This window comes from Pomacea canaliculata, linkage group LG3 (genome assembly GCF_003073045.1).
Source record: "Pomacea canaliculata isolate SZHN2017 linkage group LG3, ASM307304v1, whole genome shotgun sequence".
Lineage (NCBI taxonomy): Eukaryota > Metazoa > Mollusca > Gastropoda > Architaenioglossa > Ampullariidae > Pomacea > Pomacea canaliculata.
The window spans coordinates 4,651,687-4,670,126 of record NC_037592.1 but is presented as its reverse complement, the minus strand read 5'-3'; the positions used below and the strand labels follow the sequence as shown (position 1 = coordinate 4,670,126).

General features: G+C 37.7%; 1 protein-coding gene and 1 long non-coding RNA gene across 3 annotated transcripts in view; one reads left to right on the top strand and one right to left on the bottom strand.

Moving 5' to 3' along the window:
• The window catches only part of LOC112558643 (cysteine--tRNA ligase, cytoplasmic-like), a 244,072-nt gene that overhangs the window by 211,699 nt on the left and 13,933 nt on the right, over nt 1-18,440 (top strand). The gene's annotated exons all lie outside the window — the stretch shown is intronic.
• On the bottom strand, nt 14,899-17,426 carry LOC112558646. Of its 2 annotated transcripts, none has more exons than XR_003098203.1 (2): nt 16,976-17,426; nt 14,899-15,280 (listed from the first exon to the last, which is right to left on the bottom strand). It is a non-coding gene; the product is annotated as an uncharacterized LOC112558646 (long non-coding RNA). The 2 variants fall into 2 exon arrangements; XR_003098204.1 differs by lacking the exon at nt 16,976-17,426 and adding an exon at nt 15,394-15,460.

Sequence of the window (18,440 nt, the reverse complement as noted above, 5' to 3'; positions counted from 1 at the left end):
CACGAAATCACCTCAGGGTAGAAGCACTTTCCTACTAAACCCAGACTCAACTTATTGAAGACCAGTAAGTATTCATGATTGTCAACTCTGGGACTTAGGTAAGACAGCAATGTCTATGGTTAGGTTCCTTTCACTGTCGTCGTGGCCGAATTGGTGCCATAAAAAATCCAGTCTAGTACATCCCTCCTCACACCTAGTAGGTTGACCTACTAAGAGACTCAGATGCGACAGGAGGTTGCGATGCAACAAACAAACAAAGCAACTAACAAACTGTCCCTGAAGCTCACTACTCCAGCTCCATCCAGCGCATTGTGCCTCCTGTCACAACCACAACTCGTGTTCGTTCTATGTAGTGGGGATACAAGTGGTTTGAATGCTCTTGATGTAGTAAACAATAGCTAGATGAGCTCAAGCAGGTAGAGCGCGTACAACACTTGTAATTTGAACCCAACACTAAAGAGTAAGTATAGTTGAAGTCCATGGCTGCCCGGATGAAACGCACATGCAGATGGTCTTGGGTGGAAGGAACAGATAAATATTTAAACTTCCGCTGCCACACGACAGTTCCCGTTGACTTGCGGATCTTCGGACCGAGACTTTTACCGTTACCACTTCAACAAAGGTCACTAACACGTCACATACACTTATTGACCTATGTTAGTAACCAACACGACAAGTCTGTGTAACCCCGACAGGCTGTGGCGATCACTTACCTGTATGCCTGACGTGGCTCAAAACTGGAACCAAAATTCCCAGAAGCTCACACAAAACATTATCTTAGATAATCCCACATTTGAAATGAGTTTATATTTTATTAACAGTAATACACGTGGAAAAATTAACTCACATGCGCCCACTTAATCTTAGTAGAGAATCAAATAAAATCAATAATAATACAGTGTAGACTGTGACTGTTACCCATTACATTTTGTGAAGATTTACTCAGCAAGCTGCCTGTGGAGTGAATTCGTTTGGACCTTTAAATTTAATTTTTTAACACCATCGAAGCTTGAGCTTGATCTTGTGCGCCTTCTAAATAAAGTTCAAATCTGTAGGGCTGTATTCCAAAATCATCGGTTTCATTTTCTGAGCCCCCGCCCCCCCCCCCCCCCAAAAAAAAAACTCGCTTCTTCAGTGGCGTAGGAAGATGTTCGGCTTTGGGGGGCAAACTCCCTGTTGACAGTGAACGGCGTTCGCACTCGCACATTACGTAAAAAAGGATGGGGGGGGGGGTACTGCACGCACGCACGTACACAGTGGTAGCATCACAACACGCTGCTTTATTGTTAAAAGGCAAAGCAGCATTAAATAAGAAAAAACAAATTAAAGAATGACTCCCCGGCTAACGCATTCACAAGAAATGTGATAAACGTTATAATCATAGAAATCATATTAATCAAGGTTGGCAAGTCAGTGTGCTAAAAAAACTGCGTCCTCGGTGATTTCTATTAATGAACTCCATTGCAATCTCGTCCAGATTAAGCAGATCAACCCTCTCTTTAAATACATGCATAATGAGACAGTTATTCAAGCGCGTTTGTGTCATGGAACTTTTCAGGTATGTTTTTGTTCGTTTTAAGGCAGAAAAACTGCGTTCTGCAGTTGCCGTGGTAACTGGGATAGTATGATACAGTTTTAAAAGCTTATCGATCTCGCTTAACATCTTTCTCACTAACCCTTCCGGACAAGAGCAATCCCCCCGTCTCCCATGTTACCTACTGGTCAGCTCTTCCAGTACCTCTATTACAAAATACACTACCAAACAGTATACCTAAACAAGAAAACACCAAACCCCCGTGACAGCAACGATCAACATTCCAGCTCTGCACATATACACCAGCGCGCACACACCTATGCACACATGCGCGCATGCACAGGCCACGCAGTCACACTCGGTCACACACCGTGGTGACAGTGAGTGGGTGGGGATGTTTTATGTTGGTCAAACGAAAACCGCCAAAGAAAAGGCGTCGCATTATGGGGAGGGGGGAGGAGACGACACTCGATGTACCGATGTACTGTCCGGCTGCTTTCTTCGCTCAGGCTTCAACACAGCCTGCAATTAGCATGGCAAACAAGACCAACGACTGTCCCCGATCTGATCGTCAGAGGTGTTAGGGCCTCCACTTGCCTCAGGGCCCGCTTTTGTGACGGTGATGACCGTCTCCTCTCTACGTTCCCTACCTTTCTTCAGTTCTTTGCTCTTTGTGAGGAATTACGTCTCAAATATTGGGGGGGCAAAAGGATATTCCTGCCCCCCCTGTATTTTCCTTGGGGGGGCGGCTGCCCCCGCTGCCCCCCTGGTTCCTACGCCACTGTTCTTGAACACAACCTGAGTGGTGTTTATTCGCTTGACTAGAACTATATTTTCCAGGGAGTGTATACCGGCTTGTATGACATGTTTGATGTTTGGTCTGCGGATTGTGCTCGTGTTGTCTGTAGACGCTGTCGTTTGGCGTGGAGTATGTCATTTTGTTCTATCCACTGATTGGTTGTGATAGGTGACAATGGTTCACTGGCGTATACTTGATACTAGTGCCAGAAGCGCTAATAAACAAATCCTGTGCCGGGTATATAGCAAGTCATGACACAGATGAATGCATATACTGGGACAACATGGCACCAAGATTTTGTTAACATTGAATCCAACTTCAAACTGATGTTCAATCCAGTCAGTTGTCCCTTGACTGGTACTTGTCGTTGGGGGAGACATTGATAGACACGGTAGCTAACTTCAATCCAATGTCACTCTAATAAGGACTCTATCCACAGTTCACATATTGGTCTGTATTCTACCGGACGGTAACATAAATTTCACCACCGTCAAATCTTGCATTGATCGCCAATTTAATACCAATATTGTGATCATTTGCGCTTCCATTTTGTACCAGTTTACACTGCCAGACGATCGCCCATTTCAGTCCAATATATATATATAGGTCTAACATTGCTGTACTACATGGCTGACCGTCGCAATTAATATTTGTATTATTCTATTCTGAAATAGTAAAGCCTGTACTGTATTTCTCTTTCGCGCCTTCGCTATCACATACTACAGAAATGTCAACATGCTGGCTCTGTAATTAAAGACGTGTTGTAGTCTAACTTCTTATGTCACCTGCAGAGAAATTTTCTCCAGTTCGTTTCAGCGTGGATTTGTATTTATGGACTGATGTCTGTATGCCGAGACTCACTCGATCTTGGCCTCTTGCGAAGTGATCCGCTGTTAGCTTGGAGAGCCGTAACAAAGAATGCGAATAAACCAGAAGATGTCGTCTAACGCTTCGTTTTAACAGTTAATCTGAAATGTGAATAAACGGAAGCTATGTCGTCTTATGCCTCGTCTTAGCAGTTAACTGGGAACAAAATCGTCTGCCAGCAGTCCAGGGATATTAGTTCGTGGTTTCAGTGTTTGAACATGGATCCAACATTGAAGGAACAGTAGTAAAGTGTTTTTGACACTCGATCAGCGTATACCAGCGGTTCTCAACCTTTTACTTGTGCCTACCCCCCCCCCCCGACGAACACCGGTACGTCCGCGACCCCTCTTAGCCAGCTCGGTCGGTGGAAGAGGAGGGGAGCCTTAGCTAACCTCGAACGCCGCGTCGAGGAAATCAACAACGGAAGAACAAAGTTCGTATCTGCAAGGAAACATCAAAAATATTTTCTTGGCGTATATTTTGCGTCCACAACGAAATTTTTCGGACGAAAGCATTCATCTTGTCAATTGTTTGTAATATGGTGGTGTCTTTCCCTTGCTGAGAAGTATTCACAACGTTCAGCTTCTCAAATATGTCCGATAAATATGCCATTAGCAGCAGTCATCGGTCGTTCCTATGCCCCCACCCCGCACTGTCTGGTCATGGCCTTCTGCCAGGGACCTAGGCTTCGGTGCATAGGCGGTCTTAACTCGAGTTAAGACCGCAGTTAAGCCAAGCACGCTGTCTAAGCCTAAGACGCCTGCTAAGCGCGGTGCATGGGCGGTCTCAACTCGCTAAGCAAGCGGTCTTAGTCTTAAAATTTAAGACTGGTCCCCCACTGGCTTAACTCCTTGCTTAGCCGCGACACGCTGCTTACCATGACCGCACGGCGGCTGTCGTAGTAACAGTGGCGCTTGATCGTGTTGTTTACTGAGTTGCTCTGTGTATACCATTGACAAGATACAGATTTTTCACTACTTCAGGGATCCATCAAATCCATTTGAAATGTATGACGTCGATTTGTTTCATCGTTTTTGATTACGTGGAGCGAACATAACTTACTGGAAAATGATTTCGACCATCATTTTCAACGAAAAGGCCGATCTATTCCGCCTTTGTTGCAGGTAAGACTATAGTCACCGCCACTACATAAATATATAATTAATAAGTGTAATTGACAGCATTACGTTAAAAATATTTAATAATGTTAGAATGACTTCAAAATATAATTACATAATAAAAGTTAAAACAATGGCGTATAACTTAAGATGGTGTTGACGACAGTGGGTGATGTTTGTTGTTATTATTGCTGCTCTCAGGTAAACATGAGACCACAAAAATTATACATATTTGGAAAGGAAAATACTTGAACTTTGCAATAAAAGTAATGAACATTTTCTACTTTCACTCTGGTGACAGCAATAATCCAAAAAAATTCAGTTTGCTATACTTGGCTCATATGAGCAGACGCACAATTCTGGCCCATCCACTGTGCTCCAAGTGTTGTTTTAGAGTATGTAAACATTATTAAAAAAATTGATGGCAGTGTATTTAAGTAAAACAACACAGAATAAAGTAGCAGAGCACCCAGAATCTCTTATATAGTTTGATTTAATACATGTTTATCAATTTGACAGGCAGTTCCTTGCAGTATGTCTCAAGTTGTAAACATGTGGCTCAAGAGATAGATAATCATAATAGGTTAATGTTCACATCGTCCTTTTTAACTAAAAATGGACAGTTTTGTTTAGATGTGAATATTAAAATATTTAAATCATTGAGGTCAATAATATTTCCTATGTCTTTTGCAGGTGATGGCGGCATTACAATTTTATGCTACAAGCACAATGCAAGTTGTAGTGGCATTGACATGGGATGAATATGGGAGACAGTGGCTACCCGCTGAGGGACTGGCTTAGTTTCCCTTTTTTTAAATGCAGACAAGGAAAAGAACTCCTCCCCTTTAATATCATATGCTTCAGAATATATTGTGTGACTTCAGATACATCCCTGCCAAAGCAGCAAAAATCATCAGGTGTTCCATAGTGCTGTCATAATTTCTAACTGAATGTTCACATTATTATTCAATTTGACTTTGGCTGAATAGCAACATCCACCCCAATCAGTTGGTGAACACTTTCAGCAGCTGGCATTACCAATTCATTTTCCATCTGTTTTTCTGTCTAGTATTTGTTACCTCAGCCTGTGCCAGATTTATTTTGATTTCCATGAATTGCAATTCTTTTTTAACAAGATTCAAGTTCACTGTCCAGGAGCTACAAAGTTTTTCGTTCTCTTATCTTTGTTGTACATTCTTTTGTATCATCAGGTATTTTGCTTTCTTCGGGTGACCCAGTTGACGGATGGAATTCTGGCTGCTTGGTACATCACCTGGTGTGTTTTATCTGACAGTCAAAAAGATTTTTTCAGATATGTGCAGCTGTCTAGGCCTAAGCCGCTTTGATGGCTTTGAATATTGCTGTGTGGCTCTCTGTGTGGTCTTGATGCTGCACGAAAGAAATGTTTCTTAGAACAATTGATTCATGACACTTCTACTTGGGAGCACTGAGTACTTACCATTGCATTAGGTTATGTAAAGGTATTGCTTGAATTACTCTTCTGTGTAAGGTTTCTCTATAAATAGATTATTGTGTTGCTTGTTATTCTTTGTGATGCCAAGTAACTAGTAAAAAGCAGTTATGTTGATATTTACTACATGCTGCTAATAGGCTTGTGAAGGGCATGTTTCTCTCTTTAGAGTTAATATTTAGCACTTTTCACTGGACTCAGGTGTAGCCAATTGAGAACTTCATAACATCTTATTTGCAACTGTTTAAGAATGTAGACACTGCAAATCCATGTCATTCAGAAGCTGAGTGTCTACTGGAATCTTAACTGTAGAACACTGGTACTGTAACATGTATTAGACTTGTAGTTAAAACTTGTTAAATGTCCAAACTGACTGTGGATGTAAAGACAAACCTGCTGTGTACATCTCCCAAATTATGTCATAGTCTGTGTTTGGCATTTGAATTAAACAATTTATAATTTTAAGCCAGCTGTGGAAAATTATATGTAGCTGCCCTCTCTAAAGTACAAAAACCTTGGTGGCTTTTCCTTAATATTTCATGTTTTATTCAAAAATACCATCAGGAATATCTGTGATATAAAGTACATTTTTAAAATTTCCCATTTGAAAACATCATCATCTGAAATGTTCAATTCATTGTTGTTTGTTATGCATGAAAATAATAAATCTGCATATACTTCTAACAAAAGCATTTCCATTGTTGAATTAGAAGATTGAACTGGAGTGTTCTATATTTCACCTCCTATATATGTCAATATTATTATTTTATTACTCTCCCCTATCATGAAAGACTTCTGGAGGAACCAGCGTAAATGATTCACCACCTGTAACAAAAACTAAATCAGAAATGTAAAATGTATCTAGTTATTTTAAATAAATGTATTTCGGATGGAAATACTTATTTTCCAACCGTCTGTTGTGTGCTGACCATAGGCTTTGCATTTACATTCTCTCGGGTATCTAGAGCTTTTTCTGCGGATGACACAGACGTAAAAAAAGTCTACACAGGTAAGCAAAAAGACCAACCTTCGATGTTTGTGCCTTTCATCAGTTCTCTGAAATCATCTACCAAAATATTGATCACCTATACAAGAGAGGAAAAAATTATGCTCCACTTAAGGTAAATAGGAACAAGAAGACATATCAACCATTGACATGATGCTTTAACAAGAGCTATGCTGATGTAGCAATATTTCTGCCAGGCCACTGCACCAAAGACTGAATTGAGCTTCAGTGCAAACCTCATAAATTTCAGCTATTTTCAGAAGAAAACTTCATTGGTTTGTCATGTATTCTATGCAATGGCAGGCTGCAGTCCACATCCAAACTGATGGCATTCACCTTCTCGACATAAGGGGCTAGTCTGACAGAGCCTGTAATGAGCACTTTTCTTTCAGCTTCCATTATTATCATTATTATTTCTGTTTTTATTCTTGTAGAGTGCTTTCCTCCTGTCTTTGATGGAAGGGTAAAGCACAGTATGAATCATCATCATATTATTATTATTCAGCACAAACACTGTAAGAAGTGTATAATTTTTGTAGGGGTTCACTCCCTTAGCCTTTCTCTTTCCCAAGATTGCCCACATGGCAGTGGGGCCATAGCAGTCACATGTGTTTAACACAGACACCTCTGCCATCCTTTAAAAATTCTTACAATGTGCTGAACACGTGACTATCACCCAAGACAGGTGTGAGTGATGGGCCATGTCAGCTGCTACATTTATCCATGTTCCCCTTAATGACCAATACCAGTCAAGGGACAAATAAATAAATGACTACAATTTTGAAAAGAACAACCATCCATAGTATAATTGCAGAATAGGGTTATTAACTCATGATAATTATCCTGTGTGTGAAGTCAGATTCTTTTCTCCCTGACAAAATGTACAGTGCAATATTCCACACATGCTTGCATGCATTGATACACATACATAGATCCATCACACTCCATGGGAACAGTAAGAGTCCCAGTGGACAGATTCAGCAGCCAAACTGTAATGGTCTTCTAAGTCAAATGGCACAAATCAGTTTCCATAATCCCAAACAAGATCAAACCAAGGCCAACAAGTTCAGAGAAAAGACGAATTTTTTACAGCTCACCAGATTCTTCATCTGTTCAAAGACATCCAAGACGCCTGGGTCATCCAGTCTGTTGTACGAAAGGTCCAGTACACCAAGTTCATCACAGTACTTTAAATGCTCGATATCTTGTACTGTCTGAAGTTTGTTGTGGGAGATCTGGAGGGTGTGCAGAACCTTTAAACACGCTGCAACATGTGCTCACCACTTCAGCCACCATATCTCGAGGGCCTCTACTATACTAACTATACACTATATACTATATACACCTATACTCAAGTTCCTTACACCTATACTAAAGATTTTTCTTAATTGCATCATTAGGACTTCAATCCTAGAAACCAGTTTTATGAAGTATGATAAAGACTTGTGCACAGTATGGACATACATAATACTATTACTCAGACACTTCAGTGGCAGACTTTATAATCTTATATGGCACTGAAAACACTCTTCATTTATCAGTGTGTTATGTATATGTGAAACTGAGGAAATGCTTGACTAATTGTAAATTATAATTGGTTGGGTTTGGGTTTTTAGGTAGAGGTTGGTATGGTGGAGGTTGATTTAGGAATACTAGGAGGGAATATCCTAACCATACAAAGCAGGAAGTTGACAAATTTTGCTGGTATTGTGAGGCTGGAAAAGTTATATTTAAAGGAATCTTCTGGTTTCAATGAAAATCTCCAGGAACCAATAACTTTGAACTGATTCATCAGCTTATCAAACAAGACAAAATGGTTTAAATCCAGGCAATAACAATAATCTACTGCCTGCTTTCAAATGTTACAACCATACCTTGCTTTTCATTCCCCTTATAATAATCATTTATGGAGCATATCATTCGAGGAAAATGCTTCAGTTAATAAACACATACCTATGTTTTCAATCTGTGAAATCTGGTTGTTGCAGACATTAAGAGTATCAAGCTTCTCCAGTGGTTCCAGATTCTCCTGATGCTCAATGAGGTTGTGCTGCAAGTACAGGCAGTGCAGTTCCTTCTGGTGCTGTAGGTTCTCAATGAACCTGATACCATTGTGCTCCAGCCACAGACACTTGAGTCCCGTGTATTCGTCCAGATTCTCTATTTCGTAGATACCTGACACATTCACCATCTGATGTGAGCTCATATCAAGCAGCATTGTGCATTTCTCCAGCTCAAAGATTCTTGGCTGATATAATGATATTTGCACACCTATCATCTCTCTCCCCTATCCTTCCCCACATGATGACTGTCAACGGAGGTTTTTATGTGTTAGATGAGCTGATTTCAGCAGGATCAAATTGACTAACCTTTCTTTCTCTCAAACGATGCCACAAAAGGAAGTAGCAATTTCCACCGAGAGTTATCTTCTCCACACAGAAGTCGCCCACGAACTAATAAATACACGTTCATGAATGGAACATTTCTTCTTGTCACAAGTTACTACAGTGTCTGATAAAATTGCTTCCTTTTGAATTTTTATTAATGTTAGTTTGTGGTAAGGACAACAATACATGCATACCAATATATGTCGTCGTATTCGTGAAATATTTTATAAATATCTTAATGTCTTCCCTGATTCTCCTTTCTTTCAGAAAGTGGAGTCTTGAGTTCTTTCATATTCCTTCGTTTTACTAGCACTTTAATATCACGTCTTTGTACGCTTTCAACTAACGATTTAACCGGACGTCTGATCATATCAGAGTTGTTGAACGTTGCGTTGCTTAGCAGCTGACGCCATTTTAAATGTTTTGATTGGACACTTGTTGCATGTCATAACCGAAAGTGAAAGGCTACTTTATCATATCGTTTTGCTCTGTACAGTAATTTCTTATCTTATAAAGAAAGCATCATAACATTTATTTACCATCGTGTATCGTCAGTTAATGGTCTTTGCTTCGTCACCTTTCCAGAATTTTCACGCATGCAGACATACACAATGAGAAACATTTTGCCCACGTGCTTTATTTGGAACTCTTATTGCGATTCTTATTTCTTCACATACACTGCTATAATCATGCTGAAATAAATCAGCTTATATTAAAGGTGTGCATGGCTACAACTGTAGACAGTTTTTCCCCTTATAGGTCTGTCTATATAGGTGATCAAATGACGGTTTGTGATAGCAAGAAGAGCATGAATCAGAGGGAGAGAAATAAAAACTCAATTTTTTTGGTTTGCTTGTTTTTAAAGATAAGTTAATTTTTTGTCCTAGGTTAAATCATTGATCGATCCAGAATTTTCAAAAGATAAACATTGTGCGCGATGTGCTGCCTGCGGAATATCCTTGAATCTTTCGTCAATGGGCGAAAGTGTTTTAAAGAAAAAAAATTAATGGACTTATGCTTGACAGTTTCAACTCATTCCATCTAGCATCAGGATCACGCTCTTTTTATTCTTCAACAAACTCACCAAAAGTTAAACATCAGATCTTTAGAAAATAGTTCTGGATGTTATTTTCACTTTGGAGTAAAACTGGAGAGAAAACCCGATGTTAATATGTTCAAAATAAAATGACAAAATCTTTAATTAGCTATGATATTATAGATTTCAAAATGACCTTGAAGGGAGAAAAAATTCTTAAATGTTTCAGATGTAATGTTTTATAATTTTGAAATGACTTTTTTCTCGTTTTTTTTTTTCAAATAAAAAAAAAATGGAATCAAAAGAAGCCAACAAAAGGGCCCTAACCGTAAGTCCCTCATGTTGAAATATTTACATGTATAATGTCTTTCTTTTTTTTTAAAAAAAAAAATTGGCTTCTGGTAAGCTTAAAGTAAAAGCCAAGTGCAGCAATTTTTCTTTAGGATCAGTTTAAGTTAATTTAATATACACCCCCAAAATATGCATGCCTAAGACTTTTTTAAATTATTTGCAGTCACCAACAGACACATCAAAAGAAGAAGAGTAAATCGGATGTAAGTGCCTTTATTTGGTTAATCTTATTTTCTATTACAATATCTTAGTTACGCCCCCTTGACTCACTCTCAAATCATTGTTATATAGGTATTCTTATACTAATAGGTTGAAATATGCATATTTATAATGTCTTTTTTAAAAAAAATAGAAGCTTGGCTTCTGGTCAGTATAAAGCAGCAATCTTTCTTTAGGATCAGGTTAAGTTAATTTAATGTTCCCCAACACACACATGCATGCCTAGAAACATTAATTAAGACTTTACGAAAATACCCCTACCCGGTTCGAGCTGCAAGTACAATACAGAACTTTTATGTAACTAAAGTAAATATATTATTTATTAATTAATTTAATTCAAAATGAACTTGGGGAAAAAAGATTCTTAAATGTCTCAGATCTAATGTTTTATAATTTTGAAATGACTTTTTTCTGCTTGTTTTTTTTTTCAAAACAGCATCAGACAAGAAAAAAAACACGTCACAAGTAAGTCCCTCTTCTGATTTTATTTACCCTGTAAAACATGACTGCCATGTTTACTTTGAGTGCTTGGGTGTAGCATTTAAAGTAAGTACAAGCCTAGTGGAACAATTTTTCTTTAGGTTTAGGTTAAGTTAATTTAATGTAACCCCCTTCCCCCCAACAAAAAATATGCATGCCTAGACACATTAATTAAAACTTTTTTTAATTATTTGCAGCAGGACAACACAGAAGGAAGTTCAAGTTTTAATTACAGCAATGATACGAACAGTACGTACAATACAGAACATTTTTTTAACTTTTTAACAGACATTTTCAGAATGCCTGTATTGATGACATAAATTATTAAGTCTTTTTGCATCTTCTTTTTTTTCAGTCTTTCGACTTTCAAGAGAGATTAGGACCTCAAATTCTAGATGGTTAGCATCAGAAGCGTTAGCACATTTATTCATGTTTACAACCAACAAATTAAATTTTTTTTTTTTTCAGTCTTTCGACTTTCAAGAGAAATCAGGACCTCGAGTTATAGAACTTCAGCTTATGAAGCACTGACATATTTCTTCATGTTCAACCTCTACTTTAAATGATGAAGAGATGCATGCCTAGACACATTAATTAAAACTTTTTTTAATTATTTGCAGCAGGACAATACAGCAGGAAGTTCTAGTTTTACTTACAGCGATGATACGAACAGTCTTTCGACTTTCAAGAGAGATTAGGACCTCAAATTCTAGATGGTTAGCATCAGAAGCGTTAACACATTTCTTCATGTTTACAACCAACAAATTAAATTTTTTTTTTCCAGTCTTTCGACTTTCAAGAGAAATCAGGACCTCAAATTCTAGATGGTTAGCATCAGAAGCGTTAACACATTTCTTCATGTTTACAACCAACAAATTAAATTTTTTTTTTTTTCTCAGTCTTTCGACTTTCAAGAGAAATCAGGACCTCGAGTTATAGAACTTCAGCTTATGAAGCACTGACATATTTCTTCATGTTTTCAACCTCTACTTTAAATGATGAAGAGATGCATGCCTAGACACATTAATTAAAACTTTTTTTAATTATTTGCAGCAGGACAATACAGAAGGAAGTTCTAGTTTTACTTACAGCGATGAAACGACTTACAGTGATGAAACGACTTACTTTCGATGTTCAAGAGAATTAGACCTCCAATTCTAGATGGTTAGCATCAGAAGCGTCTAACACATTCTTCATGTTACAACCACAATTAAATTATTTTTTTTTTTTCAGTCTTTCGACTTTCAAGAGAAATCAGGACCTCGAGTTATAGAGCTTCAGCTTATGAAGCATGACATATTCCTTCATGTTTTCAACCTCTACTTTAAATGATGAAGGAGATGCATGGACACATTAATTAAAACTTTTTTTAATTATATTATTATTTTTTTTTTTTAGGCCCTTCGCCCCTCCTGGGGCATAGGCCATCGACTAAGTCTTAACTGTTGTCGATTGTTTGGTAGCAGGATTTGTTTTATGGGGTGGGGTGCTGCCCCACGGCCAAACCCTCCTCCTTTTTCAGCCGGGCTTGGGACCGTCCTTGGCGGGGGCGGCCAGCCCTGTAAACAGATGCCACGTGCAGAGAAAGAACAGCATGCCCGAGACGAGAAATGAACTCAGGGCAGCCAACCTTCACTGTATTGGTGACAGGCGCTAACCATTGCGCCACCGGGCCGCCTTTTTAATTATTTGAAGCAGGACAATACAGAAGGAAGTTCTAGTTTTACTTACAGCGATGAAACGACTTACAGCGATGAAACGACTTACTTTCGATGTTCAAGAGAAATCAGGACCTCAAATTCTAGATGGTTAGCATCAGAAGCGTTAGCACATTTCTTCATGTTTACAACCAACAAATTAAATTTTTTTTTTTTTTCAGTCTTCGACTTCAAGAGAAATCAGGACTCGAGTTTATAGAATTCAGCTTTGAAGCACTGACATATTTCTTCATGTTTCAACCTCTACTTTAAATGATGAAGAGATGCATGCCTAGACACATTAATTAAAAACTTTTTTATTATTTGCAGCAGGACAATACAGAAGGAAGTTCTAGTTTTAACTTACAGCGATGAAACGACTACAGTGATGAAACGACTTTACTTTCGATGTTCAAAGAGATTAGGACCTCCAATTCTAGATGGTTAGTGCATCAGAAGCGGTTAACACATTTCTTCATGTTTACAACCAACAAATTAAATTATTTTTTTTTTCAGTCTTCGACTTTCAAGAGAAATCAGGACCTCGAGTTATAGAGCTTCAGCTTATGAAGCACTGACATATTTCTTCATGTTTTCAACCTCTACTTTAAATGATGAAGAGATGCATGCCTAGACACATTAATTAAAACTTTTTTTAATTATTATTATTATTTTTTTTTTTTAGGCCCTTCGCCCCTCCTGGGGCATAGGCCATCGACTACAGTCTTAACTGTTGTCGATGTTTTGGTAGCAAGGATTTGTTTTATGGGGTGGGGTGCTGGCCCCACGGCCACCCTCCTGCCTTTTTCAGCCGGGCTTGGGACGTCCTTGGGGGGGGCGGCCAGCCCTGTAAACAGATGCCACGTGCAGAGAAGAACAGCATGCGAGACGAAGAAATGAACTCAGGCAGCCAAACCTTCACTGTATTGGTGACAGGCGCTAACCATTGCGCCACCGGGGCCTTTTTAATTATTTGAAGCAGGACAATACAGAAGGAAGTTCTAGTTTTACTTACAGCGATGAAACGACTTACAGCGATGAAACGACTTACTTTCGATGTTCAAGAGAAATCAGGACCTCAAATTCTAATCGGTTAGCATCAGAAGCGTTAGCACATTTTCTCATGTTACAAACCAACAAATTAAATTTTTTTTTTTTTTTTCAGTCTTTCGACTTTCAAGAGAAATCAGGACCTCGAGTTATAGAACTTCAGCTTATGAAGCACTGACACATATTTCTCATGTTTTCAACCTCTACTTTAAATGATGAAGAGATGTCATGCTAACACATTAATTAAAACTCTTTTTTAATTATTTGCAGCAGGACAATACAGAAAAGTTCTAGTTTTACTTACAGCGATGAAACACTTACAGTGAGGAAACGACTTACTTTCGATGTTCAAGAGAGATTAGGACCTCCAATTCTAGATGGTTAACGTCATAGAAGCGTTAACACATTTCTTCATGTTTACAACCAAACAAATTAATTTTTTTTTTTTTTCCAGTCTTTCGACTTTCAAGAGAAATCAGGACCTCAAATTCTAGATGGTTAGCATCAGAAGCGTTAGCACATTTCTTCATGTTTACAACCAACAAATTAAATTTTTTTTTTTTTTTCAGTCTTTCGACTTTCAAAGAGAAATCAAGGACTCGAGTTATAGAACTTCAGCTTATGAAAGCACTGACATATTCTCATGTTTTCAACTCTACTTTAAATGATGAAAGATGACATGCCTAGACACATTAATTAAAACTTTTTTTTAATTATTGCAGCAGACAATCAGAAGGAAGTTCTAGTTTTACTTACAGCGATGACGATTACAGTGAGGAACGACTTACTTTCGATGTTCAAGAGAGATTAGGACCTCCAATTCTAGATGGTTAGCATCAGAAGCGTTAACACATTTCTTCATGTTTACAACCAACAAATTAAATTTTTTTTTTTTTTCAGTCTTTCGACTTTCAAGAGAAATCAGGACCTCGAGTTATAGAGCTTCAGCTTATGAAGCACTGACATATTTCTTCATGTTTTCAACCTCTACTTTAAATGATGAAGAGATGCATGCCTAGACACATTAATTAAAACTTTTTTTAATTATTTGCAGCAGGACAATACAGAAGGAAGTTCTAGTTTTACTTACAGCGATGAAACGACTTACAGTGAGGAAACGACTTACTTTCGATGTTCAAGAGAGATTAGGACCTCCAATTCTAGATGGTTAGCATCAGAAGCGTTAGCACATTTCTTCATGTTTACAACCAACAAATTAAATTTTTTTTTTTTCCAGTCTTTCGACTTTCAAGAGAAATCAGGACCTCAAATTCTAGATGGTTAGCATCAGAAGCGTTAGCACATTTCTTCATGTTTACAACCAACAAATTAAATTTTTTTTTTTTTCAGTCTTTCGATTTTCAAGAGAAATCAGGACCTCGAGTTATAGAACTTCAGCTTATGAAGCACTGACATATTTCTTCATGTTTTCAACCTCTACTTTAAATGATGAAGAGTCATTGCCTAGACATTAATTAAAACTTTTTTTATTATTTGCAGCCCAGGAACATATACAGAAGGAATTTCTAGTTTTACTTTACAGCGATGGAGAACCGACTTACAGCTTGAGAAAGACTTACTTTCGATGAACTTCAAGAGAGATTAGACCTCCAATTCTACATGGTTACGCATCAGAAGCGTATAACACATTTCTTCATTTTTACAACCAAACAAATTAATTTTTTTTTTCAGTCTTTCGACTTCAATAGAAATCAGGACCTCAAATTCTAGATGGTTAGCATCAGAAGCGTTAGACATTCTTCATGTGTTACAACCAACAAATTAAATTTTTTTTTTTTTCAGTCTTTCGACTTTCAAGAGAAAAGTTCAGGACTCGAGTTTAGAGAACTTCAGTCTTATGAAGGCACTAGTCATTATTTCTTGTTTTTCATGTTTTCAACCTCTTTACTTAAATTGATTAAGAAGAGCACATTCTTCTTTACAACCAACAAAATTTAAATTTTTTTTTTTTTCATATGATTCCTAGACACATTAATTAAAACTTTTTTTAATTATTTGCAGCAGGACAATACAGAAGGAAGTTCTAGTTTTACTTACAGCGATGAAACGACTTACAGTCTTTCGATGTTCAAGAGAGATTAGGACCTCCAATTCTAGATGGTTAGCATCAGAAGCGTTAACACATTTCTTCATGTTTACAACCAACAAATTAAATTTTTTTTTTTTCAGTCTTTCGACTTTCAAGAGAAATCAGGACCTCGAGTTATAGAGCTTCAGCTTATGAAGCACTGACATATTATTTCATGTTCAAACCTCTACTTTAAATGATGAAGAGATGATGCTTAACACATTAATTAAAACTTTTTTTAATTATTTGCAGCAGGCACATACAGAAGATACTGTTTACATACTTACAGCGATAAACACTCGTACAGTGAGGAAACGACTTACTTACGATGTTCAAGAGCGATAGGACCTCCAATTCTAGATGGGTTAGCATAACACATTTTCTCATGATTACAACCAACAAATTAAGTCTTTCGAAAGGACCTTTTTTACTTGGCAGCAGGCATATCAGCCATCTCTACATGTGAGGAAACGACTTTCGATGTTCTGGTCTTTTACCGTATAAGGATGAGAAAGATTACAGTGAAGGAAATCGCTTCAGCTTTCGAAACGACAAGAAAAGTTTACTTTACGATGTTCAGCGAGAAAGATTAGGACTCCAATTCTAGATGGTTAGCATCAGAAGCGTTAACACATTTCTTCATGTTTACAACCAACAATTAAATTGTTCTTTCGGACTTTCCAGGTTCTTCTTTAAGCACTGAATATTTCGCATGTTTCAACCTCTCTTTAAAGAGAAGACGATGCAAGTAACGATGTGCTCAATTTCGATGTTGTTAGCATTCTAGGTTACATTTCTTCATGTTTACAACCAACAATTAAAATTTTTTTTTTTTTTTTTCAGTCTTTCGACTTTCAAGAGAAATCAGGACCTCGAGTTATAGAACTTCAGCTTATGAAGCACTGACATATTTCTTCATGTTTTCAACCTCTACTTTAAATGATGAAGAGATGCATGCCTAGACACATTAATTAAAACTTTTTTTAATTATTTGCAGCAGGACAATACAGAAGGAAGTTCTAGTTTTACTTACAGCGATGAAACGACTTACAGTGAGGAAACGACTTACTTTCGATGTTCAAGAGAGATTAGGACCTCCAATTCTAGATGGTTAGCATCAGAAGCGTTAACACATTTCTTCATGTTTACAACCAACAAATTAAATTTTTTTTTTTTCAGTCTTTCGACTTTCAAGAGAAATCAGGACCTCAAATTCTAGATGGTTAACATCAGAAGCGTTAGCACATTTCTTCATGTTTACAACCAACAAATTAAATTTTTTTTTTTTTTTCAGTCTTTCGACTTTCAAGAGAAATCAGGACCTCGAGTTATAAACTTCAGCTTATTGAAAGCACTGACATATTTCTTCATCTGTTTTCAACCTCTACTTTAAATGATGAAGAGATGCATGCTAGACACATTAATTAAAACTTTTTTTAATTATTTGCAGCAGGACAATACAGAAGGAAGTTCTAGTTTTACTTACAGCGATGAAACGACTTACTTTCGATGTTCAAGAGAGATTAGGACCTCCAATTCTAGATGGTTAGCATCAGAAGCGTTGAAATAAACATGAAATAATATTACTGTTAAGCAGAGGACAATAGTAAAATACTTATTCGATATCAAGTAGAGTTCGATGCATATATGGCATTGATGCTATAGCAGTACATCTACAACATTAAACTTAACACTTTCGCAGCGTGTAGGACACCGGTGGGATTCAAACGGCTTCTTGAGGCTTGCGCGTCACCCACCTGTGATGGATGCTTTGTTGTATTTTTTAAAGACATGTACAACTCGTAATTTACGAGAAAAGCATAATTCAGCTAGAATAATCATTTCTGAACAAAATTATCTCCCTTTCACGTGAAAGGGAGTGCGTTTACGAGAATTCCCGGAAATTTCCCATACTGCCCGTTCTTTTTCGTTCGGAAACATGGCAAGATGGTACACATTGCGCGAGGCCTGCGATATGGTATTCGACAGTTCTAAAGATGAAATGGAGGTGGTAGGCAACGACAGTGACAGAATTATACGAGGTAATGCACGAGGAAGGTGATGACACTATAATGAAAGTGGTGGATTTCCATGCGCACCAGGGTAATGTGACCTAGCCTATTTTATCTACCTCTTAATATGCAAAAGGTAAATTAAATTTACATTGTTTTATATCACGTGTAAAGTGCAAAGCACAATTGATTTATTAATGACTGACAATGATGATGCATGAGGGCTTACATTGCGAAAGTATTGCTACTTATAACTGCCATGCTATAAAGTTTCTTTCTATGTGTTACAGGTGCATCTTCTGTCAATGGTGGGCATAGTGAATA